At 36.0% G+C, this 12,413-nt stretch overlaps 1 protein-coding gene across 2 annotated transcripts in view; it reads right to left on the bottom strand.

The window, feature by feature from the left end:
- The window catches only part of Ptn (pleiotrophin), a 101,585-nt gene that overhangs the window by 29,644 nt on the left and 59,528 nt on the right, over nt 1-12,413 (bottom strand). The window lies entirely within an intron of this gene.

The raw sequence follows: 12,413 nt of genomic DNA, 5'->3' as shown, positions 1-12,413 counted from the left end.
GGTACTGCTGGCCACAGGCTTCATTTGAGTGGACATGATGTATGGGGTGTCCACAGAAGAACGTGTTTATTTCTTGTTTTCAGATGCATTAGTAATGACCAACTCTGTAGTTTCTCATTTTACATGATCATTTCTAGCACCTTAGTCAACCCCAGAGTGAAGCACAGAACAGAGGCAGACACACCTGTGATACACAGCAACCGTGATTATAAACTCACATGTGCTCAAGAGCCTTTAAACTCTCAAATATATTGAGGAGTCCTTATATTCCCTCAGAATCTAAAATTCTCATATTTAATAGAATCCAAATCTCCAGATAATGTTAGAAAGTCACCCCTGGAACTTGAAGGCATGTGTGATAACATACTGTCAGTATGGCTATCCTACCAAAGGTCTTTGGGGAAGTTTTGGTCCATGCCCTGGGACACACAATCCCTAGTAGAATTCCAAGTCACTGACTGTACCTCAGAAACACCCAGAGCCCACTCAAGAGAATACGCTTACTTGTCAGAAGTACAGAGAACACTACCTCCCATCAATAATATGTGTGCATGCACTCGCACACGCATGCACACACACACACACACACACACACAACTTGTTATTAGAAAGGGGCTCTCTCTGGCAAGTTCTCATCTCAGTACTTTTAGTTTTATATTGTTAAGCTCTTACTTTCAGCATTACTTTTGGAAAAAGATTTACCTTACTGTCAAGTTACACTCATTTCAAGAAAAAAAATAAGCCTAGAATTTCCTAATCATATGTTTTTGAGTTGAAGAGGAAGCCCCTGAGCAAGCTATCAAAACTGAACTATGATCTGAGAGGAAAAAAGGGAAGGTCAGAATGGGGTTGGGGTTGAAGAGACAACAGAATGGAAATGCGCTCTATTTTTTGATATTAACTCAAAGCCACTCAAACATTTAACAGGTAGGTGAGTAGTGATTTCAGCTCTTAAACATTCTAAGGAAAAATGCACACAGGCCCATATTCACAGTGAGCCACATATTGGGCAAGGGCTTTGGGTTGGACAGTCTTTCAAATCCATCCCTTCTTCTCACCCCTTGCATCCCTGTCATTGTGCTTAAGACTACATCTTAAAGACTTAGATTTTACGAGTAGAGAACAGGAATATAAAGCTTGCTTCAAAGAGGAGAGTAAGGGAATTCAAAAATGGGATAATGAAAATAACCCAAAACTTCAAGCGAGCCCAAATAATACCCACTTAGCTTGCTATTGCTTCATTGCTGTAATAAATACATGATACCTCGATACAAGTTCCCCTTGCTTGAGATATTTGCATCGCTGATTATTTGTCCTTACTTTCAAGTGAAAGCAAAAGCTCTCTACACAGTTTAATCCCATTTGTTTTCCAACAGAGTGGGTGCCAGGGAGTGTGAAGGCAAAAATATTTAATTAAAAAAGTGATTAAGATTATCATGTATTTTCTCACACTGAGGACAAACAGTGAAGAAATGAGGAGTAAGGGATAGATAGATGATGGATAGATGGATGGATAGATAGATAGACAGATAAGATAGACAGACAGATAGAAGACAGGTAGTTGGTAGATAGATATATAGATAGATGGATAATAGATACATACATACATACATTGTACATACATGTGTACATAATACGTACAAATATACATAATCACAGCAAAGCTTGAGTGCTTAGGTCTGTCTTAGTTGCTGCTAATTAAAATTTTAATATCAACACAAGGCCTTAAACAGAAGAATAAATATAGTCATGTTAAAACAGTGCCTCAGCTCTTTGCCAGTATCATGAAGTATGCAGTCATTGGCAAAAATGAGTCAGAAATAAGTGTCCACATGAGCAAGACAATCAGTAAATGATCAGTGATTCTTGTGTATTGTGTGTTCCCGTCACTCCGCCATTCTATATATGCTGTGATCTTCTTTTTTTTTTTTTTTTTTTGGTTTTTCTCCGGTACCGGGAACCGAACTCATGACCTTGCGCTTGCCAGGCAGGCGCTTTGCCGCTGAGCTAAATCCCCAGCCCCTGCTGTGATCTTCTTGACTAAACTCTCTGAAATAGTATTTTTGGGGACATTTTTATCATAAAATAAATCTCAAGATAAGGAAAATCTGTCATGAAAAATCTCTGAAGAGTTTAGTGAATCATTATAAGACAAAGTACTTTTCCCATCACATCCAAAGGCTTTACAGACTGGTCCTTTCAAAAGTAACTTCCATGGATATCATTCCTTTGCATTATCTGAAGGCTTTATTCAATGTGTATCCCTATTATTGCCTAATATAAAATTTTATGTAGCTTTTAATTTGCTTTTAATTTCTAGGATTATGCTGTTTTGCTTTTTAATTCTTGGTAGGGTTTTCTTTGTTTGTTATTTTGATTGCTTTTGTTTTGTTTTACAAACCCTAGGAAATTCCATCAGAAGATCCCACATTCTGGATTTTGATGATTGTAAATTCATCATGCAATTCAACATGCTTCTCTTCAATTGCAGGCTGGCAGCTACATGCAGAGGCTTATTGGCCTCAGGTGCATCTAGGACAAGAATGTGAGTAGCATCGTGTTCACATGCCGGGAGCTGCATAATATTTGGTTCTCGCTCTTTTGTGATGTTACAGCCACTGGTATGAGATGAGCATGGATGTGGGTTGCAAGGTGGTGGTGCTCAAATTCTATCCATTTATTTTCATTTATTACTTAACACTGTGAGGAGATGTCTTCCCCCTCACCAAATACTTTGTTGTGCAGCTTACAGTTCATAAAGAACTGTTGGATAAATGCTTGTTTCTTTCCTTTTACTTCACTAAATTTCAAGATTATTAGTTTTTTCCCTCTTATTATTGAAATATGGCCATTTACTTTTTTAGTGTTATATATTCATGGGTTTGTTCATATTTGATGGTTTCCAAGACATCCTATTTCTTAATCTTTTTTAATTCTTATGAAACCAGTATAAGCTTCATAAGGTGGCTGTCTCATAAATTCTTGTAATTATGATCTTTGTAATCTTTGATGAGGTCCTTGGTATCTAGTAGATTAAGATGTCCTGGGCCTATAACACCTCAGATCTGAAATCAGACATCTATTAAAAAAAAACTATGTTTGCTGTTTTAGTAATAAGAGGTATTTCAAACCCAAATCCAGACACTGAAGATGCTCAGCCCTACTGAACTGATCTTCATTTCTAGTCCATTTTCTATGAGCACGGCTGAGAAAGGACATAGGGAATGACAGAATTAACTAGCATAAAATTAACAATTTGCTTTTTCACGTATTGCATAAGCAGTAATTTCATAATAAGCTATGAATCTTAAAGACAGTTAAAATTATTTTGTACTTCGTATCTCTTTTTGCTCTCCATGTGGAGCTGCTTGGTCTCTATGTCACCAGAATAGTTATCACGTACTGTATAATCTCCCTTTGAATGCTCATTAACCTTAGTTATGAAGGCAACAATATATTTATGCCTACCATTAGTTCTTATATAAATGCCTCTCTAGAAAATCTGTAGATCAAAAGTTCATTCTCTAGTAAAGCCCTTGGAAAATTAAAATATATATATATATGTATGTACATATGTACAATATACATGTATGTGTATATATATATATATATATATATATATATATAAAATTACTGCTGAATGTTGACAATATATCAGCCATTCTGCCCATCTAATTTTACTAGATGTAACATCATGGGCCCAGGATTTCTTCTTTAAAATGTCTAAAATATGCTGCTAAATTAAGTCTCATTATCAAATGATGTTGCTGGAATGACTCACAATAATCTAATTTCATAGACAGATAGGCAGATAGATGATAGATAGATGAGTAGTTTTTGCTGAGATGTCTTCCTTTAATTAATTTCTTTGAAGTGCAATAATTTTACAAATATATGGCTCGATCCTGTTCATTTGGCATCAACATTCTCAGATAATGATGGCTCTTTTTTCCCAATTTTTAGTAATTGTCATTTTAACTCAAATCCTTCTTAAATACTATAATTTCAGGGAAAACTACTCATTTTATCTTGTATTAATCTTAAAGCTATTACTTGTGTTTATGCAATCCCATGTTCTTTCTAGTTTCAGCTTCATTTTGAAAGTATTTTTCCTTTTATTTCTAATTCTTACTTGAGTTTTCTCACCTCATTCCTGAGTTGTTCTAATATAATTTATGATGTCCCTTAATATTTCATTTTGAAATGTTTTCAAGCTTATTTTGCAATAGTGTGTCACTGGAATTTTTTTTTGTTAATTGAACACGTTAAAAAATTATTTTATTGTTTATAGGGATATTGGTTCACTACTTATTTTCTTTATTTGCTTTTTTTTTAATGATTACTTTGTAGGAAAATGGATGAACTTTGAGACCATAATTTTATGTGAAATAAATCAGGGACACAAGTGTAAATACAGCATTGTTTCTGTCGTGTGATGAATGCAAAGGGTAAATGAGGAGCATAATGGAGGACAGACACTAGAAAGTAGGAAGAACATGTTTAAGTGGAAAAAGGAGGGGAAAGGAAGGAACGGAAAAGAAAAAAATAAGAAAATGGAAGGGGAAAAATGGAAACAAAGCTTGTGTAAATAAATGAGGAGGGCAAGATGGGTTGAAGAGAGGGGAGGGGAATGGGAAAAAAGAATAGATATGTGTTATGTACAGGTACAAATTCCATATGATGAATGTGATGAATATGCATGACAAATATGTATGAATAAAAGGAATAAAGTTAAAATGGTGACTTTGTATGATACTTGAATTTAGTGCACTTGTCTTGTTCATTTTGATGTTCCGATAACTTTCATGCTTTCACACAACTCCTTTCACTGTCCTCTCATGATTATAGGGACAGACATCTTTCTTTCTTTTTCTGTTTTTTTTTTGTTGTTGCTTTGTTTTGGTTTTTTTTGTTTTTGTTTTTGTGTTTTTTGGTACTGGGAATCAAACTCAGGACCTCGTGCTCTCAGGCAGGCACTGTGCTGCTGACCTGGGTCCCTGGCCCGACATCTTTCTGAGATTTCCTGGAGCTGTGTTCCACCTTTCTTTCTTCCAGACTTTGTTTCTTTTGCTCTGCTCCTCATCACTTTTGATTTTATTCCCAGGATTTTATCCTCACAGGGTTCCTGTCCCAGCAGCGAGGCCTGAGGCACCACTTGGTCTTCTCTGGGTGACGGCCCTGCCTTAGAGTGCTCCTGGGGCTGCTGGGGGCTCCCTTGTGATCTACCCTGTGACCGGTGCTGTGACTGCCCTGCACTTCCCTTCATTTATTCAGAAACCAACAGCCGCAGGTCTTCTGGTTATTACTGGTTTTGTTCTCACTCACTTTTATCTTTAAGTTTGTCGGAAAGAATCTGTCCTGATTTTCACTTTAAGTCTTTTCCATAGGTTTTGCTTCTGCTATCCATCAAGCGGCTATTTCTCTATAAGGATTCAGAAAAACCCTCAAATTATTCTCATACGTCTTTTCTCCCAAAGTTAAAATATTTCATTGAATTGGGGCTCACCTTAGGCTAAGCCTGTGTTTTCAGGATATGATGTGGTAAGAAGAATATTTTGCTTCTTTTCATGAATCTTGCATTCCAATAAAGCATATAGCGACAAAAAATAGTACAATTACAATAACCCTGATAAGAAGCACAGAATGTTATGAAGTATAAGCAAACAAGAACTATTTTACATTTGCCTCTCCTTATTGTGAAATACCTATTAGGGCCAAAGATTTAATTTCCCTGATTTCTCTCTAATGTAATCAAATCACTTACAGACAGGAATTCTGGCATGAAGTACTAAGTATTATTTAATTTTGTTTTCCCTTTAATAAGGTGACTGTGATATAAAGATATATCTGCTTAGTTATTTTGGGTGCGGATCAACTCAAAAAGAACTCGAATTATTTGTACCAGTCCTTTACTGCTATAACATTATCAAATGGAACTGGAGATGGACATTAGAACTCTAGAATATTCTAGTTTCCTTGTAATCCTTATAATATCTATCTGCTTTATTTTGTTAAGAGTAAGTAAGAATTTTGAAGTAGGTCAGACCTGATTTAGAATCCCAACTTTATCTGGACAATGTGAAGCATTACATTTAATATCTCTAAAATTTATTTTCCTTTGCTGTTCACATGAGTATAATATCTGCCCCACGACATTTTATTAGAGGTATGTCATGAAAAGCAAGCAAACTCTTCTTTCTACATGTATTCCTACCTTATACTGTGTCTTCATCTTTAATTGTACTAAAGCAACAAACTGATATTTTGCATAGACTCTTTCTACGATTGAATGCAAACACTGAATTTTCACTGGGTGCAAACGGCAATCCAATTCTCCCTTCTCCAGACGAGGGTCCTATCTTCTGCTTTACCTTCTCTTACCTCTTGTCCTTCCTTTTAGTCTGTACTAAACCAAACTCAGACCACACTCCTTCCTTTAGTCTGTACTCCTCTGAAACCAAACCAAACCAAACTGTAACTAAGTGCATATTAATTTTATATGGCATGATGTCTTAAAAACATATCTCAAATCTTTCTTCTCACAGGCACCCCTTCTACACTGGCCTGTCTTTCCTCTACCCACACTGTATATCTTTAGCTAGAAAAAAGTATTTGTAGTTCTTCAAACCCAGGAGAAAATTGTTTTAACCAACTTTTCCTGGCTCCTGAGGTCCTGTGTAATTAGAAGTTCTCCCCCAGTTCCCTGAACCATCCTTGGAAGGTTTAATTCTACAATTCTTCAATTTTACCTTCGATGAAGCCTTTGCCAAGGTAATCATATCTTCTTTACCTTTGAAGCGCACTGTGTTACACCCATGTCACAGGTTTTCTATGATTACTGAGTGCATAAATGGCAACTGATTGATTCCACACGCTATAGTATATAAAGCTGAAAAGAAAATGGCCTGAATTCTCTAGACTACTAGATTTGGTAACCATCATATCTCTATACCCTTCAAATTTCTCTTCTTTATTACCAAAACTAGCAGTCAAGCCTTTTGCTGTTATCTCTTTCTCCAAAAGTATACTAAAAATAAAATTAAACAAAACAAAATAAAATTGCTTATTAGAATTGTGATACATCAAACAGAGAATACCAGAGCTGTCCCAGGATGCGGGTACTGAAAAGCAACTACATACCTTCACTAGTTAAGGGACATGGACTGGTTTCCAACCTGGACCCAAGTAACACATTGTCTTCTTAAAAGTAACTACTAGCAACCAAGCCATGGACTTTTGAGACCCTATTAGAGTCGCCAGCATTCAGAATAGCCTCTTCTAACAAAGCCTTTGAATAATATCCACGTAAGTGCACATGATACAACTATGATTTTTATTATGTATGTAATAAATAGTGTGTGTATATATAGACACTTACATTTTTTTAGTAATTAGCAAGCCCTTCAAGGGATAGAACATTTTCTTTCTGCTGTTACTCATTTGTAAGGTTTAGAACCATGTTTGGCATATAGATGTCACTTATGCATGGGTTCAATAAATAAATAAGGTAAATAAAGAAGAGAAAAAATAGCCTTCTATCCAATATGACAACTATCATGGTATCCAAAATAGGACTCACTCCTTCATCCTTGTTCACTCCTCTGGCTTTACTTTTTCTGCAACACACATTAGTATTGAAGGTTTATTTTTATTTGTAAACTATCTCAGAAAATAGGATTCTGAGGAGCAGCAGCACATGCTGGTGATTGAAATCACAGTGATACCCGAAGGTGGGAAGCACACAGAATTGTAGGAGGACACCCTGTGGCATCTCAGAGCACGAGGCATTATCTGCCATAGTGCCTAAAACACATCTCAATTCTTTCTCTTTATTTTAAAGCTAAATTAACTTCTTGATTAACTGAAGTCCATTTTCTTCACTTTGCTTACAAAGTACAGTGAATTGTTAGAAGTAGTTTAATCCTAAGCTTATGAAGTCAAAAAGTCCATTAGGCAAATATGACCTTTTCATTTTGTCTTTACACTGAGTAATAGTGACTTCTTCTGTTTCCTACTTTACATCTGACAGATATTTGTTCCTATGGGAGATTTAGTAATTTCAATTTTAATTTTCCTTATTTATAGATGAATTTTCTTTCTGCATTTTCATTAACTTCATATCGGCCTACTGTCAAACGATTTGACCATTGCATTAGATTCCTACAGTCTTACATAAGCAAGTATTACGTCTGTGATGCAGTCTTGCTACATCATCTGCTCAGTTTGGTCTTCTTAAACTGCCTTATTTAAACAATTAGCCACAAAGCCTTGCAAAAAAAAGCACTTGGCATATATGAGCATACAACCTCAGGTACACCCTGCACACAGCACAGAAATGAATCCAGCAATGTTCCGGTTTAACTAAGTGCATATCAATTAGACTAATAAACTAGGGCATTCATTTAATTTTATATGGCATGATGTCTTAAAAACAGAGAACTTTCAGACTGAAATATTTCTATGGCATAGTGGCACCTGGTGGAGAAATGTAATAATTTAGGGTACTTTCCTTGAACATATGCTCATTAATACTTATATCATGTACTAAGTGCAGGGCTTATACTGGAATGGAAATATGATAAATAATTATGATATAGCCCTCTCCCTAAAAGACTTCTGTATAAGTAGGAGAACAGACAGGCAAGTGAATGTGATGTTTGCCAGAGTTAATATGAAAAAATCATTATACCCACAGAGATACCTGAGTACATAGGCTGAGGGATCACTTTGCTTAGTAGGGCCGGGGGTGGTAGAGAATTGAAATATACTTGTTCTCCTCTGAAGGTCAAATCTTCTAAGCAAAGAAGAAGGGGAAAGAAGGAAACTTCCAGCAGAAGGGACCACGTAAGTCCACATGTGTGCGGTGGCATTTATAAAATATTCAGCAACAAAATGTGGCTTCAGCACAGAGTAGATAGGAGCAGATAGCGGGGCACAGACACCAAAAGGAAAAAGGGGAAATGAGTGAAACGAGTGAGTCCTGAGAGCTGTGAGACAGTAGAGGGGGAAGGCAGCGTCTTAAAGCAGTCCAGAGAAGAGGCAAGGTGCATCCTGGAAAGAGGAGAAAGTTGTGCACTGCATCAAATATGGCTGAACCAAAAGTCACCACAGAAGCAGCAGCCTCTATGGGGAACAGTTCCATCCGGGTAACTTTGCATAGTATTTCTTTTGCATAGTACTTCGCCTTTGATGTTACTTTTAATTTTATAAATCAATCTTGTGACTGCTTTAGAGCTTTCTGCTCATCTTTGGGAATTTATTACAAAAGTACTAAAATTGGGAGTCAAGACAACTCCTAAGGACAAAAAAATCCCCACTTCTCTTTTTAATAATACAAATGGGCTCAAACTGTGATTTTAGAGCACTAGTGTTTCCACAGAGAGGTTTCGTGGGCTGGTGGGAAGCATTAAGAGGGTAACGAATGTTGAAAGACCCACCTGCCCTCCAGTATTCTTGCACTTTTGTCTCAATTTTCACTAGAGCACCCCTTGTAAACTACTTTAATCATTGACTTCTTTGAAGTATTTGACTTGTCAAAATAATAAAAATGTTTCAAAGTCACTGGGCTATTCGGTCTCAAGGTCTATTCAGCAAAGTATATGACAAAGACACAGAATTGTACTTTCAAAAACTAGAGAAAATGCCTCAAGTATAATGAACCGTGGGAGTCCTCAGAAGTCTTCCATCTTGGTTTATTGCTTTCTGTATCTGTGATTGGGACAAAGTAGTCCATTGCTTCTACTATTGGTACCCCATCTATAGAAGCAGAGAGTCTCATTAAGCAGGCTTACAACTTGTTTGAAAATTAAAATGAAGCAGAAGATAAAACAATGTCTGCTGTCTTGTCAGGCACACAGTAGTTGCTTCATGAGTGGTAGCTCTGGAAGTTTTTGGAGGAAGAGAGTGAAGGTATAAGACCGTTCATCTCCATGAAAGACTATCAGAGGTAGCATTATCAAAACAGTAGAAATGCAGCCTCTTCAGATGGTTTGTATTTTGATAAGTAAACCTACAATGGAAAGTACTTCCAAGGAAGGCATAATTGAATACACCAGTTTCAGGTGAGAAATCAACACACCAATTTAAATTTAATAGTTTAATTTGATAGTAAAAGAAGTTGGGGTGGTATACATAAGCCAGGGCCACAGCAAGTAGAGCCTTGAAATTATAATTAGTCTTTATGGCTATTTAGTGATGACATATTAGATATAAGATAATATCCTGGGGGATGAAGGAGGCACAGGAACTCTGTGCCATCTCAAGAACCTACAAAAGTGCAGCCACCTTAAGGATAATGAGGTAGTAATGGAAGAGCCTAAATTTTCGTGTGATTTTATAAAAAACTGGAAAAAAAAATCAAAAGTGTTTATGATAAAAGAAGAAAGTCTAATATTCTAACAAAATCTCCTGTGGAAAATTAAAAGGACTTATCTGAATTTGGGGCTGTGAAAATCAAAAGAAAAACTTCATCACTGGTAACTTTCTCAAAGCAAATATCACTAGTGTTAAAAGTCAAGGGTAAAGAAGGGAAAAATGGAAACAAAGCTTTTGTAAATAAGGAGAAAAAGAGATGTTCAAGGGAGGGGATAGGAAAAAAAAGAAGAATCAAGATATATCACGTACAGATACAAATTCCCTTTGATGAGTGTGATCATTATGTATATCTAAAATGTGCCAATAAAATTAATTAATAAAAAAGGTCACATGTACATGCTCAAAGTTTACTGAGAACACAAACTTATACTCAGTCAAAGCGCTTGGTACAAAACCACATTTCAAACTGTGAAAATCTCAGTTCAGATAAGTAGGCATTTCTGTCCAGATTGCTACCACATTTTTATACTCTTCTAAAACAACTCAGTTCAGCTATATTAATTACTGACTGAGGTGGCATTTCTAATTTCTGGTGATTTTATTTGTTCATATGGAGTGACTTAATTAAAAACGTAATTAATGAAACAGCACATAGATTTCACTTCTGACATACCCTAAGCAAGTAAAGAGCTCTGTCCCATGTTTGCATGTACTGGGGAAAGGCAAAGAATAAATGTTGTGAGGCTGATCTTGGTTATTGTGACACAGGGATGCCTCGGACGCATCAATCACCAACTCAGAGGAAAGGTCTTCTACCTTTGCCACAACATCAAGTAACTCATGGAAATGCTCCAGGAAGTGAAAATTTTGTAAAGGGGTCTAAATTTGTTGATTGTTTTCTTAGAAACTATTAACTTCATATAGAAAAGTTGCTGATTATTATAGGATAAGTCCCTGATGGCCCTGGAAACCCGTCTTTTTCCTGTTTCTCTCTTGTAATACAAGAATAACTGTAAGTCAGATACACAAGCTGAAATATCACATGTTCTCTGAGAAACTCAAAGTATATATGCAAACAAGCAAAATGGGAGAGAGATAAACAGGAAGCAGAGAGAGATTCAGGTGGTTCTCCAAATTACTTATTCCATTGTTTCAAAATATTTTAATCCTAATTTGTTTCACATATAATACTAGTTTCTCTTATTTGTTTCACGTATAATACTAGTTTCTAATTTGTTTGCTAATTTGTTTCAACGTATAATACTAGTTTCTCTTATTTCATTGAAAAGAAAGTTTTATGCAACTTTTTTCTTGTTTGTAAAGAATCTTTTTGTCTATATCTTGTACCTTGAGTACTTCAAAAATAACAATACACCATTATTAACTATTATTCTCATTATTTAGCTGTGAAATTTTGTTCTATTGCTTCAGGAAAAAAAAAAGAATAACTGTAAAATATGCTAGTAATGCAGTGTCAGGAGGTAAGAACTGATCAGAACTACCTAGGCTCTGCTCCCATTCCTTCTAGATCATGGAATTTTGTATCCGGTTAACTCAGACAATCCACTTGCTTATGTGTGTAAAAGCCAGGGAAAGGAGGGCCTTGGGGCTCCTTGCTGATGCAGTGTGGGGCATGGATAGGTTCCATCTGACCCACAGTTCTCATGAAACCCACAGGACTGGCTTGGCATGAATCCTAGGTTTTTCTTATTCCTTGCTGCCATATGTAAACAATAATATTGCTGTACTTAACTTGTGTGAACTTTCTGCCCATCAGACTGGTTTGAATTGATCGATACCCCATACATAGTACAGGTAAGTGGTTAGAGTCTTCTGGAATGTAACCAGGTACAAAAATGAATAACATGTGCAAATACAAATTGCCTTTAAAAAAAAAAAATAACAATTTAAAGCAAAGGTCATAAATTGAGTGCTTAAAGCAAATCCAATAAATACCATAAACATATATTTAAACTCAAACATATGGTGAATTGCATTAAATACAAATGGACTAAATCTATCAATCAGAAAACCAGATTGTCAAGCTACACAAGCAAGACTCCACTGTATGCTGTTTACAAGAGACATATTTTAAATAT

Source organism: Chinchilla lanigera, unplaced genomic scaffold (assembly GCF_000276665.1).
Source record: "Chinchilla lanigera isolate Chin_1 unplaced genomic scaffold, ChiLan1.0 scaffold00093, whole genome shotgun sequence".
Taxonomy (NCBI): Eukaryota; Metazoa; Chordata; class Mammalia; order Rodentia; family Chinchillidae; genus Chinchilla; species Chinchilla lanigera.
This window is presented reverse-complemented; position numbering and strand designations above follow the sequence as displayed.